At 37.3% G+C, this 15,139-nt stretch overlaps 1 pseudogene; it reads right to left on the reverse strand.

Annotated features, from left to right (window-relative positions):
• Positions 1-709: 709 nt before the first annotated feature.
• Positions 710-9,649, reverse strand: LOC108402735 (olfactory receptor 7A5-like; annotated as a pseudogene).
• Positions 9,650-15,139: the final 5,490 nt, after the last annotated feature.

Consider the following 15,139-nt stretch of genomic DNA (forward strand, 5'->3'; position numbering starts at 1 on the left):
CCTCACAGATTCAAATGCCATATTAAGTCAATCTTTGAGTTCTGTGTTTCTGTGTAGACACCTCTTGGGGACATGTGTTGTATAATCATTTTGCCAATCACTATGGTAATAATGTGGACACAGCTGAATAAGAATACAAAACCTAAAGAAGAATAAAATCCAATGACCCATTAAAAATCACACTAGTATATTAAAGTCTACATTGTCAGAACAGTTAAGGTTGGTGTATACAAAAGATGACAGAAATAAAAATGAAAAACCATGGACACTGATATTCCTATTATAAATTGTATACATTTTCTTGGTTGTCAAGGTTATTTTTTTCTATTTTTATATGAGTAATGCAACTCATGAGAGATAGCTTATTTTGGAAGAAATATATCAACTGAAAATAAATTATTCATAGAAAATCCACCTTGCCTCACACACAAAAAAATTGGAATTTCCAAGTCTTCCTGATCCAAGATTGTGGAAAATATTGGGAAAGTAGAAAAATGGACAAAGATAAAATTATTTATATATCAGACAAAGGAGAAAGTTAAATAAATTGAGGAAATTAAGTTGCCTAAACAAGTAGATGTTAAATAAATGGTAATTCCAAAGAAAATATTCTGCAATCTGATTGAAGAAAAGCAGTTTCTTCTCCCAGACTTTGAGCCTTGCAGTCATAGTCATTTCTTCACCCTTGGACAATCAATCCTTTTATTGTTTACACCCCAATGCATCTTTTCAGAGCCTCCTCTATGTCTTTGTTCCTTAGACTGTAGATGAAGGGGTTCAGCATGGGTGTGACCATGGTGTACATCACTAAAGCTGCTGCACTTGTGTGTGAGCTGGGGGTAGCAGCAGAGCTGAGGTACACACTTGTGCTCATACAATAAAATAAGTAGACAGATGAGAGGTGAGAGGCACATGTGGAAAATGCCTTAAACTTCCCCTGAGCCAATGAGATTCCATGTATGGAAGAAACTATCTTACAGTATGAGTAAAAGATCCCAGCCAGGGTACCACCACCCAGCAGCCCAGTTCCAAAATATATCAACAAATTATAAGAAAGGTATCATAACAGGAGAGTTGGACCATCTGACTGAGTTCACAGAAAAGGTGGGGGATTTCCACTCTGTTGAAGGACAGTCTCAAGATCATTAAGCTGTGTAACAAGGAGTACAGTATATTTGTGATCCAACACACCAGGACGAGGATACCACAGAGCTGGGGGTTTATGATGACCATGTAGTGCATAGGGTGACATAGCCACATACCAGTCATAGGCCATCATGGTTAGGAGAAAGATGTCCAGTCCTGCAAAGAGTATGAAGAAGTACATCTGGGTTGATGGACACAAGATGGTGGAGTGAGTAGAGCAGCGGAAATCTCCTCCCAAAACCACATATATTTATGAAAATATAACAAAGAAAACTCTTCCTAGAATAGAGACCAGAGGACACAGGACATCCAGACCACATCCACACCTGCAAGAACCCAGAGCCTCATGAAGGGGGTAAGATACAAGCCCCAGCCTGGTGGGACCCAAGTGCCCCTCACCCCAGCTCCAGGTGGGAGTAGAGGAGTCAGAGCAGGGAGGGAGAGGGAGCTCAGGACTGCTAAACACCCAGCCCCAGCCATCCCGGCCAGAGCACAGACACAGTGCATGTGTGGTTTCCTGGATAATAGGGAAACAGGACAGCAAGACCTGTGAGCAGGTCCCAGAGGCCAGCATCTGGGGAAAAAGAAAAGCGAGTGACTTTTTTTTTTTTTTTTGAGAGTGCTTTTTGGAAGTCTTAAAGGGACGAGATCCCCAAAACTAGATGAAATCATTCTGGGACACTTAGTCCAGAGGCAGGGAATCTGGGGATCTCTGGGCACTCTAACCCCCTGGGCAGCAGGGAGCACGGAGGCCCCTCATGGAGATAAATAGCCTCCCTGCCAGTCTGCCTCCAATGCGGCTCCACCATATCGGAGCAGCTGCCTGAAGAAAGCCACGTCCACAGCAACAGCAGAGATAAACTCCATAGCAGTCCGGCAGGAATCAGAAGACCTGTCTGCATGCAGCTGCACAGCACAAGCCACTAGATGTCGCTGTTCTACCAGGAGAGGAAGGCCCAAACCAACAAGAAGGAAAGTTTTCCAGTCGTCACTCGTGCCAGCTCTGCAAACTATCTCTATCACCATGAAAAGGCAAATTACAGGGAGACAAAGATCACAGAGTCAACACGTGAGAGGGAGACAGACCTAAACAGTCTTCCTGAAAGAGAATTCAAAATAAAAATCATAAACATGCTGACGGAGATGCACAGAAATATACAAGAGCTAAGGGATGAAGTCCGGAGGGAGATTACAGATGCACGGAAAGAGATTACAGAAGTGAAACAAACTCTGGAAGAATTTATAAGCAGAATGGATAAGATGCAAGAGGCCATTTATGGAATAGAAACCAGAGAACAGGAATGTATAGAAGAGGACATAGAGAGAGATTAAAGGATCTCCAGGAATGAAACAATATTAAGAGAACAGTGTGACCAATCCAAAAGGAACAATATCCATATTATAGGGGTACCAGAAGAAGAAGAGAGAGAAAAAGGGATAGAAAGTGTCTTTGAAGAAATAATTGCTAAAAACTTCCCCAAACTGGGGGAGGAAATAATCAAACAGACCACAGAAATACACAGAACTCCCAACAGAAAGGACCTAAGGAGGAAAACACCAAGACACATAATAACTAAAATGGCAAAGATTAAGGACAAGGAAAGAGTTTTAAAGGCAGATAGAGAGAAAAAGTTCACCCATAAAGAAGAACTCATCAGGCTGTCTTCAGACTTCTCGACAGAAATCTTACAGGGCAGAAGAGAATGCAATGAAACAGAAGGGCCTTGAACCAAGGATACTGTATCCAGCATGATTATCATTAAAATATGATGGAGGGATTAAACAATTCCCAGACAAGCAAAAGTTGAGGGAATTTGACTCCCAAAAACTACCTCCACAGGGTATTTTAGAGAACTGTTCTAGACGGGAGCACTCCTAAGAGTAAACAGATGTCATCAGACAAAATAAAATCACAGCAAAAAAGCAGACCAACCAAACACTAACTAAAGGCAAAAGAAATAAAATCAACAAACGACTAAAAGTAGTTAAAGGAAACACGAAAGAGCACAGACTAAAACCACAAACATATAAAGAATGGAGGAGGAAGAATAAGAAGGGAGAGAAGAAAAGAATTTCCAGACAGTTTATGTAACAGCTCAATAAGCGAGATAAGTTAGGGAGTAAGATACTAAAGAGGATAACCTTGAACATTTGGTAACCTCGAATCTCAAGTCTTCAATGGCAATAAGTAGATATCTTTCAATAGTCACCCTAAAAGTAAATTGACTGAATGCACCAATGAAAAGACACAGAGTAATAGAATGGATAAAAAAGCAAGACCCATCTATATGCTGCTTACAAGAAACTCACCTCAAACCCAAAGACATGCACAGACTAAAAATCAAGGGATGGAAAACATATTTCAGGCAAACAACAGAGAGAAGAAAGTATGGTTTGCAGTACTAATAACAGACAAAATAGACTTCAAAACAAAGGAAGTAACAAGAGATAAAGGACATTACATAATGATAGAGTGCTCAGTCCAACAAGAGGATATAACCATTCTAAATATATATGCACCCAACACAGGAGTTCCAGCATATGTGAAATAAATAGTAACAGAACTAAAGGGGGAAATAGACTGCAATGCATTCATATTAGGAGACTTCAACACACCACCTACCCCAAAGGATAGATCCACTGGGCAGAAAATAAGTAAGGACACAGAGGCACTGACCAACACAGTAGAACAGGTGGACCTAATAGACATCTATACAAGTCTACATCCAAAAGAAACAGTATATACCTTCTTCTCAATTGCACATGGAACATTCTCCAAAATAGACCACATACTAGCCCACAAAAAAGCCTCAGTAAATTCCAAAATATTGAAATTCTACCAACCAACTTTTCAGACCACAAAGGTATAAAAATAGAAATAAATTCTACAAAGAAAACAAAAAGGCTCACAAACACAAGGAGGCTTAACAACATGCTCCTAAATAATCAACGGATCAATGTACAAATTAAAATACAGATCAAGGAATATATGGAAACAAATGACAGCAATAACACAAACCCCAACTTCTGTGGGATGCGTCGAAAGCAGTCTTAAGAGGAAAGTATACAGCGATCCAGGCACACTTGAAGGAAGAACAATCCCAAATGAATAGTCTAATATCACAATTATCAAAACTGGAAAAAGAAGAACAAAAGAGGCCTAAAGTCAGCAGAAGGAGGGATATAATAAAGATCAGAGAAGAAATAAACAAAATTGAGAAGAATAAAACAATAGCAAAACTCAATGAAACCAAGAGCTGGTTCTTTAAGAGAATAAACAAAATAGATAAGCCTCTAGCGAAACTTATTAAGAAAAAAGAAGAATCAACACAAATCAACAGAATCAGAAATGAGAATGGAAAAATCACGACAGACTCCACAGAAATACAAAGAATTATTAAAGACTACTATGAAAACCTATATGCAAACAAGCTGGAAAACCTAGAAGAAATGGACCATTTCCTAGAAAAATACAACCATCCAAGATTGAACAAGGAAGAAACACAAAAGTTAAACAAACCAATTACGAGCAAAGAAATTAAAATGGTAATAAAAAAACTACCCAAGAACAAAACCCCCAGGCTGGACAGATTTACCTCAGAATTTTATCAGACACACAAAGAAGATATAATACCCATTCTCCTTAAAGTTTTCCAAAATATAGAAGAGGAGGGAATACTTCCAAACTCATTCTATGAAGTCAACATCACCCTAATACCAAAACCAGGCAAAGGCCCCAACAAAAAAGAAAATCACAGACCAATATCCCTGATGAATGAATTGCAAAAATATTCAATAAAATATTAGCAAACCGAATTCAAAAATATATCAAAAGGATCATACACCACGACAAAGTAGGATTCATCCCAGGGATGCAAAGATGTTACAACATTCGAAAATCCATCAACATCATCCACCACATCAACAAAAAAGAAAGACAAAAACCACATGATCATCTCCATAGATGCTGAAAAAGCATTTGACAAAATTCAACATCCATTCATGATAAAAACTCTCAGGAAAATGGGTATAGAGGGCAAGCACCTCAACATAATAAATGCCATATATGATAAATCCACAGACAACATCATACTGAGAAGTGAGAAGCTGAAAGCTTTTCCTCTGAGATAGGGAACAAGACAGGGATGTCCACTCTCCCCACTGTTATTTAACATAGTACTGGATGTCCTAGCCACAGCTATCAGACAAAACAAAGAAATACAAGGAATCCAGATTGGTAAAGAAGAAGTTAAACAGTCATTATTTGCAGATGACATGATATTGTACATAAAATACCCTAAAGACTCCACTCCAAAACTACTAGAACTGATATCGGAATACAGCAAAGTTGCAGGATACAAAATTAACATGCAGAACTCTGTGGCTTTCCTATACACTAACAATGAACCAACAGAAAGAGAAATCAGGAAAACAACTCCATTCACAATTGCATCAAAAAAAAAAAAATACCTAGGAATAAACCTAACCAAAGTAGTGAAAGACCTATACCATGAAAACTACAAGTCACTCTTAAGAGAAATTAAACGGGACACTAACAAATGGAAACTCATCCCATACTCGTGGATAGGAAGAATTAATATCGTCAAAATGGCCATCCTACCCAAAGCAATATACAGATTTGGTGCAATCCCTATCAAATTACCAGCAACATTCTTCAACGAACTGGAACAAATAGTTCAAAAATTCATATGGAAACACCAAAGATCCCGAATAGCCAAAGCAATCCTGAGAAAGAAAAATAAAGTAAGGGAGATCTCACTCCCCAACTTCAAGCTCTACTACAAAGGCATAGTAATCAAGACAATTAGGTACTGGCACAAGAACAGAGCCACAGACCATTGGAAGAGATTAGAGACTGCAGACATTAACTCAAACATACATGGTCAATTAATATTTAATAAAGGAGCCATGGACATACAATGGCGAAATTACAGTCTCTTCAACAGATGGTGCTGGCAAAACTGGACAGCTACATGTAGGAGAATGAAACTGGACCATTGTCTAACCCCATACACAAAAGTAAATTCAAAATGGATCAAAGACCTGAATGTAAGTCAGGAAACCATAAAACTCTTAGAATAAAATATAGGCAAAAACCTCTTAGACATAAACATGGGTGACTCTTCTTGAACATATCTCCCCGGGTAAGGAAAACAACAGCAAAAATGAACAAGTGGGACTATATTAAGCTGAAAATCTTCTGTACAGAAAAAGACACCATCAGTAGAACAAAAAGGTTCCCTACAGTATGGGAAAATATATTTGTAAATGAAAGATCCAATAAAGGCGTGACGTCCAAAATACATTAAGAGCTCACCCACTTCAGCAAACAAAAACAAATAAGCCAATCAAAAAATGGGCAGAGGAACTGAACAGACAGTTCTCAAAAAGGAAATACAGATGACCAACAGACACATGAAAAGATGCTCCACATCGCAAATTATCAGAGAAATGCAAATAAAAACCACAATGACGTATCACCTCACACCAGTAAGGGTGGCTGCCATCCAAAAGTCAAACAACAACAAATGTTGGTGAGGTTGTGGAGAAAGGGGAACTCTCCTACACTGCTGGTGGGAATGCAAATTGGTTCAATCACTGTGGAGAGTAGTTTGGAGGTTCCTGAAAATGCTCAAAATAGACTTACCATTTGACCCAGGAATTCCACTTCTAGGAATTTACCCTAAGAATGCAGCACTCCAGTTTGAAAAAGACAGATGCACCCCTATGTTTATTGCAGCACTATTTACAATAGCCAAGAATTGGAAGCAATGTAAGTGTCCATCAGTAGATGAATGGATAAAAAGATGTGGTACATATAGACAATGAAACATTATTCAGCCATAGGAAGAAAACAAATCCTACCATTTGCAACAACATGGATGGAGCAAGAGGGTATTATGCTCAGTGTAAAAAGCCAAGCAGAGAAAGAGAAATACCAAATGATTTCACTCATCTGTGGAATATAAGAACAAAGGAAAAACTGAAGGAACAAAACAGCAGCAGAATCACATAACCCAAGAATGGACTAACAGTTACCAAAGAGAAAGGGACTGGGGAGGATGGGTGGGTAGGGAGGGATAAGGGGTTGGGGGAAGAAGAAAGGGTGTGTTATGAGTAGCATGCATAATGGGAGGGGGTGGGAGAAAGGGTAGGGCTGTACAACTCAGAGAAGACAAGTAGTGATTCTACAACATTTTGCTGTGCTGGTGGACAGTGACTGCAAAGGGTTTTGTGGGGGTGGGGGCTGGTGTAGGGGAGAGCCTAGTAAACATAATATTCTTCATGTAATTATAGATTCATGATAACAAGAAAAGAAAGAAAGAAAAGGCGATTACTCCCTGATAGGATAAAACTAACTGCAAATCAACGATTAATGCATGCTCTAAATATCCTTAAATTTGATGATTTAAAGGGTGTCAGATGATCAGCTATGGAAGTACATTTTTCTGATAATATTCCTTTCTCTTAAAAAAAAAACAGGAAAAAAAGAAGTTCCTGTGTGGTGATGTCCAATAAGTTCTTCACAATGGTATAAAGGGCATATCAAAGTGTGGGCAAAGGGTTTGTTTGTGCTTTTACAGAGGATCAAAGCCTAATTTGGCTACCCAGAAAACTAATTAAGATACGATATGAGGAAGAAATTCCAACATCAACATTCTCTGGAAGAGTCATTCCAGAAGATGATCATCAAAAAACTTCACAATGATCCTGGTGCTTTTGCAGTTGTAGCTGCATTCATCTCACAGGTTCCTGGACTTGCCATTGGAATGAAGGAGATATCTAAGCTGGCCTGTGCATACAGTAAAACAACAAATTTGACTGGATCTATACTGTCAGAACTCAACCAAGAATTAGGAGAAGTGCAAGTTGCAGCGCTCCAAAATCTTGCAATAATAGACTCTCTACTGTTAAAAGAACATATGGGATGGGAACAGTTCCCAGGAATGTGTTGTTTTAAGTTGTCTGATTTTTCTCAAACTATTCAAATTCAGTTAGACAATATCCATCATATTATTGATAATTTTTCACAAATGCCTACAGTGCCTAACTGGTTTTCTTGCTTTCACTGGATATGGCTGGTAATTGTAGGTCGGCTTTGGTTATGTAGCTGTATTCCTATTATGTTAATGTGTGCACGCAATTTAATTGGTAGTTTAAAACCTATACATGCTTATGCTACTCTACAAGAAGATATGTCATAGAAATAATCAATCTTCCCATGTTTTCTTCTGTCTGCTACTTCTATAGCTTTTCTTCTTCCTTCCTTATTAAAACCCTTAAGTAGAATTCGTGCCTCATATCAAAATTACCGAGTATCATAATTCTTCCAAGTGGTAAAGATACCTCAAGACAAATGCTGGGCATGGAAGCCACAGGGCATAAATCTGCAAAGAAGTAAAAAGCTAACCTTTTCAAACAATATTGTTTGTCTCTCACTTACCAACTTTACATTCCCCTTATGGCCCCGGAAGATGACTGGTTAGCCAGAGACGGGTAAGATTCCTCAAGGGAGAAAAAACCTAAGACAGGCACAGTCGCAGGGGGGCCATCAGGTGAGAAATTGGGGATCAACAGAGGTGAGGCTTAGAACCTAACACCCCCCTCCCAGTTTTGAGAGAAATCTTCTGCATCCGTGGATGTTTTGATGCCCTTGTCTAGCTTTGATTAATACTTAGTCTATAGGCACACACCTGATCATATACATTTGCCCTCTTATAGCACTAAACTATGTTTTCTACTTCTATCTTGCATCTACCTACCACTTCAGCATTTTATTTAAAAATAATAATAATAATAATAATAAGGGAGAAATGTGGGATTCACATATAAATCAAGTATAAAAATCAAATGAATAATCATATTTCACCTGATTTTTTATAATTCATTATGCGTGATCAAAACCTAAAGTTTCTGTGATGACTGCCCTTGCACTGTTCACCATGTAAGTACTTATTCACTATGTAAGAAGTTTTTCATGTAAGAACTTATTCTTTATGCTTCAGAAGATTGGAGACTGTTGAGAATTAGGCTTATGGTTGATTAATGATTGTGCATTGAGTCCCCTATACATAATTTTATTGTTGTTAACAACCATTTGATCAATAAATATGAGAGATGGCCTCTCAAAGGGAAAAAAATAAAAAATAAAATAAATAAAATATAATAAAATAAAGTACATCTGGCTGATGCATCCTGCATAGGTAATGACACCGATCTGAGTCTGGATGCTCAGCAGCATCTTGGGGATGGTGGTAGAGGTGAAGCAGATGTCCACAAAGGACACGTGGGAGAGGAAGAAGTACATGGGTGTGTGCCGGTTGGAGTCTGAGCTGACAGCCAAGATGATGAGCAGGTTCCCAAACACAGTGATCAGTTACATGGAGAGGAAAATCCCAAATAGGAGGTGCTGCAGTTGCTGTTCCTCTGAAAATCCCAGGAGAAGGAATTCTGAAATTTTTGTATCATTGCCTCATTCCATGCAGCCGTGGTGACTACCAGGAAAGTTAAATAACATGACTTGTTTTTTCACAGATAGGCATTACTCACATAGTATAAATTCTACAGTTCATGTTTTGCAGTCAGGAAATTAAGTTTAATATTTCATGTATGGATAAGTTCTCCTGGAGGCAATACCCAATTTCATCTCTGATTATTAATTTTTCTCCCATTCATCATTTTCCTCAAGATGTCATGAAGTTACAGTTTCAAAGAGAAATTCTTTCATGCTTTCAGGTATATATATTGAGTGCTGTCCATGTTCCAAGAACACAGAGGCACTGAGTACAGGGTGCCAACAAAACATGTCAATAAAATACAGTGATGATGAAAGACAATATGCAAATAAAAATATTATATAAACAGCCATATGACACCATGTCTTTCCCACCCATAACCACCCTGATTACACTCAAGCTGGTCATCTCAGATTACCTTTCCCTTAAATAATGTAGAAATGGTGAATAGAAGTTGCAGTTGGTAAGCCTCCCATGGATCCATAAACATGGGACTCCATTTTGCTGTGTCCATTTTGTGTCCTGTGTATTTCATTTATTTAAAGAAAAAAAATCATTGATGAGAGAAAGAGATAGAAATAAAGTGGGAATTATGAGAAAAAAGACCTAATCAGCTAAGAAGGTCCTTAAGAGTTAGAAAAGTTTCCCTGGTTTGGCAAAATTCCAACTTCTGTTACATCCCCTAGATACCCCTAAAATATAATTTAAAAATACCTTTATGCCAAAGGCAGATAGAGTGAAATCTTTAAGGTAAAGCACTTTGTAGATTAAATATCCCGAATGAAAAATGAGCAAAGTGAATAAACTAACAATTCACAAAAGGAAATAGGTCTTCAATTATGGTATTTCATTATTTTTAATTGGAAATATTTTTTGCTTTATCGTATCTGAAAGTCATAAATAGTGCATTATTGCCTGACCAAGATTTGGTTTCCTCTCTAGAATGAGACAGCAAAGGCAGGCTTGTAATTCATTTTGTGTCTTTCATATATTCTGGTTTCTCTATAAGAGTCTCAAGTGGTATAAATACCAATGGGGTTAAAAATACTTTGGGCCATTGTAAAGGTTTGTTGGCACATGAAAAGAATACCTTCAATGACATGGTTAATTTTATGCCCTTGTAATTTTTGAAACAATTTAGTTAAAATAGAGGAATTTGTAATTTATTTTTAAATATTTATGTCATAAGTTTTTGAGGAGTTGTGAGGTGTAAACTATTAAAATCTGTACCTTGGGTAAAAGATAAAGTACAATGGTAATAATTAAATGATATCAACATGGGCCACTAATTCACAATGAAAGTGTCAGGGCATATACATGAAAAGATTACATAAAAGGCTTTTACATTGCAGGGGGGAAACAGTATCCAATTTATAGTTTCTTCTTATATAAGGATATCTGGATTCAAATGCACTTACAGAAGATAAAAGTGATCTTTATTTTCTTTAATTTTTAATTGAAACAGTTGATGTACAATATTATGTACTGATTATGATGTTCAGATGTACCGCATAGTAATATGACTTTGTACACATTACTAAATGCTCACCACAGTAAGGTTAGATATCATCTCTTGCCATAGTCATTGCTTTAGTGACTCTATTTCCTCTGCTGTACTTCCATCCCTGTGACTTACTTGCAGCTGTAAGTTTGTACCTCTTTATTCTTTTCACCCATTTTGCATGTCCACTCAACCTCCCCTGTGGCAACCACCAGTCCATTTTCTGTATTTATCAGTCTATTCAATTTATTCACTTGTTTTTGTTTTAAATTCCACATATAAGTGAAATCCCACAGTATTGTCCTTTTTCTTACTCTATCATTTGCCATAATACCCTCTGGTAAAAAACTCCTTCCCAATAATGGCCAAAGAGGATGCAACTTTTACAAATACATTTAATCATGAAATGCCAGTAGAAACAATAGGTGAAACAGATGAAATAAAAAGTTGGAACTATGTATAAACGGTGATTTATTACAACTCAGCATTCAGGAGAAACATTCACTACCCATTTTACTAAAGCAAGGATTTGAAATTGGAGTATTAAAGTGACCATTCATTCCTTTAGTAGCAAAAATAAAAAATAAAACAAACATTAGACAAATGCAGTATGACTGAGTGATAGACTTGGCCACACAAAATTTATGAAGTCTCATGCAATCCCACAAATGTATCTGTATATACATAGAAGAAATTAATGCTAAACTTTTATTTTCCAAATTAAAGAAAACAATAATTCTTTTAAAAAATGTGATCAGAGAGACAAAGGAATAAAACACCCTAATCCAAGCAAAGTTCCTCATAGACACTTTGATGGAGAAAGTCAATAAATAATGAATTTGTATTTATATGTGTATGTATAATACTTATAACTATATAGGCATATATACATAGGTGTATAAGCATATATAGAAATGATTATATATGTATATACATATATCTATACACACCCATATATATAGCCACACAGGTAATGAAATAATTGCAAGACCTATTAGCATTCCCCTTTTCACATATTAACTCATTTTTTAATGTGCAGCCCAGAGTCTGGAAGTGCACTGTGACATGTCTGTCCCACCCCTGCTCATGCAAGGATGTAATTGCCAGCATTCTTTGCTCTGTATATTTTCCAATAAAGAAGATGTCAAATACGCCCCATCTTAAAAATAAAAATAAATGCACTCACTTCACCATATATCATTCCAAAGAGAATTCCCTATTTCTTCTGGTTCAAGAATAAGAATTTAGAGGTATGTCATACTTTCACTGGAAGAGCATTATGCCTCTTGTTATTGGATTTCCATTTAACACCATTTAATTAGCAAGTCTGACCTTGGGTTAATGGTAACAAAACTTGCTTTCCTATTCAGCATCATAAATAAATATACAAACATGTGAATCAAGTCATCAAACAACCATAGTGATATCTGCTATCTGAGTTAGGCAGGAATGGCTCTAATGGGCCCTCAAATAAAAGTTCTCAGCTCCATTCTCTCTGACCCTTTTCCTGTAGTATATACTGGACTCTCAGACTCACCTGGATAAGAACTCTTGAGAGGAAGGTGTCTGCGAGGAAGTCCACATTCCTGGATGGTTGGTTAAGGAGACTGGAGTTCAGTCCCCAACAGAAAGCCAGCAGGAGTAAGCATTGGCCCTCAAACCAGACTTAGGTGTCCAAGGAAATAAACACAAGCTATTGAATTCAGGGTTGCACACCTGAGGGACTGCAGCAGGGGAGATGTTTGTAGCTGATTATATTTCCTCATTAGGTGGTTTTCTGTTGTCACTCCCAACTTAAGTGCATGATTCCCTTGTGGGTCATGGATCTGGGCAGAAAGGAAAGTTTTTCTGCTGTTCCACAGATACCACATTGTAATCTAGCATAATTCAACTTTTCTTACTCCTTCTCCATGAACTCTTCTTCCTCCAGGGCTCATATCCTCCAGTACCTTATTCCCAAGCCTGAGTTAAGGTTTTCTCAAAGTCAAAGACTGAGAATTCCATCTGGACTATGTCCTTTGGATCTTCCGAGCACTGACAGTGGTGCGCACACAGCCCCTGACAGCTCCAGGAAATTATTATTCCCTCTTTAAAAGAAGGACACTTTGTTCACTTAATATAAAACATTGAGCTCTACCCTCCTTGGTTTGCTGATACTTTTGTCAAAAAAGTTAGAGTTTCATAGTTCTGTTACAAGTTAAGAGCTGTCTTTCAGTCCATCGTTGTGAAATGTTAATGGTTCTAAGGGTTATATTTAGATCTTTCTATGTACCATAGCGTATCTTAGCACTTCCTAGAGATGGACTGATTTAACCTTTACAAAATTCCCATGCATGAGGTGTTATGAGTATGTACCCTATTCTACATACAGGAACAGGGCTCAGAGGGATTTCATGTTGTGTTCACTTTTACACCCAGTAACAGGGAGAGACACTATTGGAATCTGTCCGAATGTTTCCAGTTCTTGAAGTCTGGGACAGTGGTTCTCAAGTACACATGATTTTTCCCACTGGGGATATTTTGCCATGGCTAAAGGGATGCTGTGTTTCTCCTGAAATTTGACAATAGCATTCATGGTTACTGTGTCATTCAAGTTTATTTCATGTAATTGTATTCATAAGTGACTCCCCTGAGGTTCTCTGTAGGTAAGTAGGCGTTGTCGGAAGGAAGGATGTGCACTTTTGTGAAAAAGTTGTGAGTGAATCACATGATTGGACATGAATTCAGGCTCTCTAGGGAGTCATACATTTTTCATGAATAAAGGACTTTCTTTATCCATATCAAGGACATATATAATGGGTGACACTGATATTGTTAATCCACTGGCTCTTCTGTGGTTATGACAAAGTATAGAATAAGAGTAGGTATTTCATTTAGAGCAATGGAAGGAGTCATATTTGTCAGGAGAATTGTACGTCTTCAAGAAGCACGAAGATAATGAAACAGAAGCATAATTATGCCAAACAGTCCATACCAATGAAAAAGCCCCTCTCACACACAAAACAGTCTTACACACATCGATACATAGATGTCCACAATAGAAAAATCAGTTTGCATAGTAATAAATGTGTGACTAAAATTTTACTTACTCATAATTAAGGTAATCTCTGACTCTAATCATGTTGTACTAACCATAGAATGTCAGACTTACTGAAATGTGTGTTTCCATGTAGACAACAATTGGAGACATGTATTTGATTATCAGATCTGCCAGTGACTAAGGTGGGCTTTGGACACCAAGTTGAATAAGAGAATAGAGTTCCAATGAGGGGAATAAAATCCAATAACCTATCATAAAACGCACTATATATTAAAGTCTGTATATTTAGAAAGAGCGTTTAAGGTAGTGACATATAATGGATTCAAAAGTCATACACTGCGTCTCATATTTTCCTCTCCCATGAAACTGTATAAAATGGTTACTAAGTATAGACATAGGAACTCTTGAGAGGAAGGTTTCTGTGTGGAAGTGCACATTACTGGACTAAAATAATTGTACCATTATGTTAGAAAACCATGACATGGAGGCAAACAAGGTGTGTGTTGATAGATGAGTGCAAGTAGGAAGTGCATTAATATACACATTTGGAATATTAAAAAGTTATAAAAAGTGAGTGGTACAACTCAAGAGTATTCTTTTAGTAAAATAGAAAAAATTAGTATGACATATTTCACCCCAGAAGAAACTTCTTAAAATTCATCCACTCACATGTGATAAATAGGAATAGACCAATATTTTATGAAAAGTTGGAAATAAGTTTGAGAAAATAGAGAAATGACAAAGGAAAAGAGATTATCAGAGACAGCAGAAGGATCATAGAGTAGGTTACTTAAATTTTACAGAGAAGTTCAAATCAAAGAAACTGAAATTCCAGGAAATAAATATAAGGAGCAATTTACTTCACAATCTGATAAAACAATCATAATTTCTGGTTCTCAGAGTTGAGTCCTGCTA

This window comes from Manis javanica, chromosome 18 (assembly GCF_040802235.1).
Source record: "Manis javanica isolate MJ-LG chromosome 18, MJ_LKY, whole genome shotgun sequence".
In the NCBI taxonomy this organism is placed as follows: domain Eukaryota; kingdom Metazoa; phylum Chordata; class Mammalia; order Pholidota; family Manidae; genus Manis; species Manis javanica.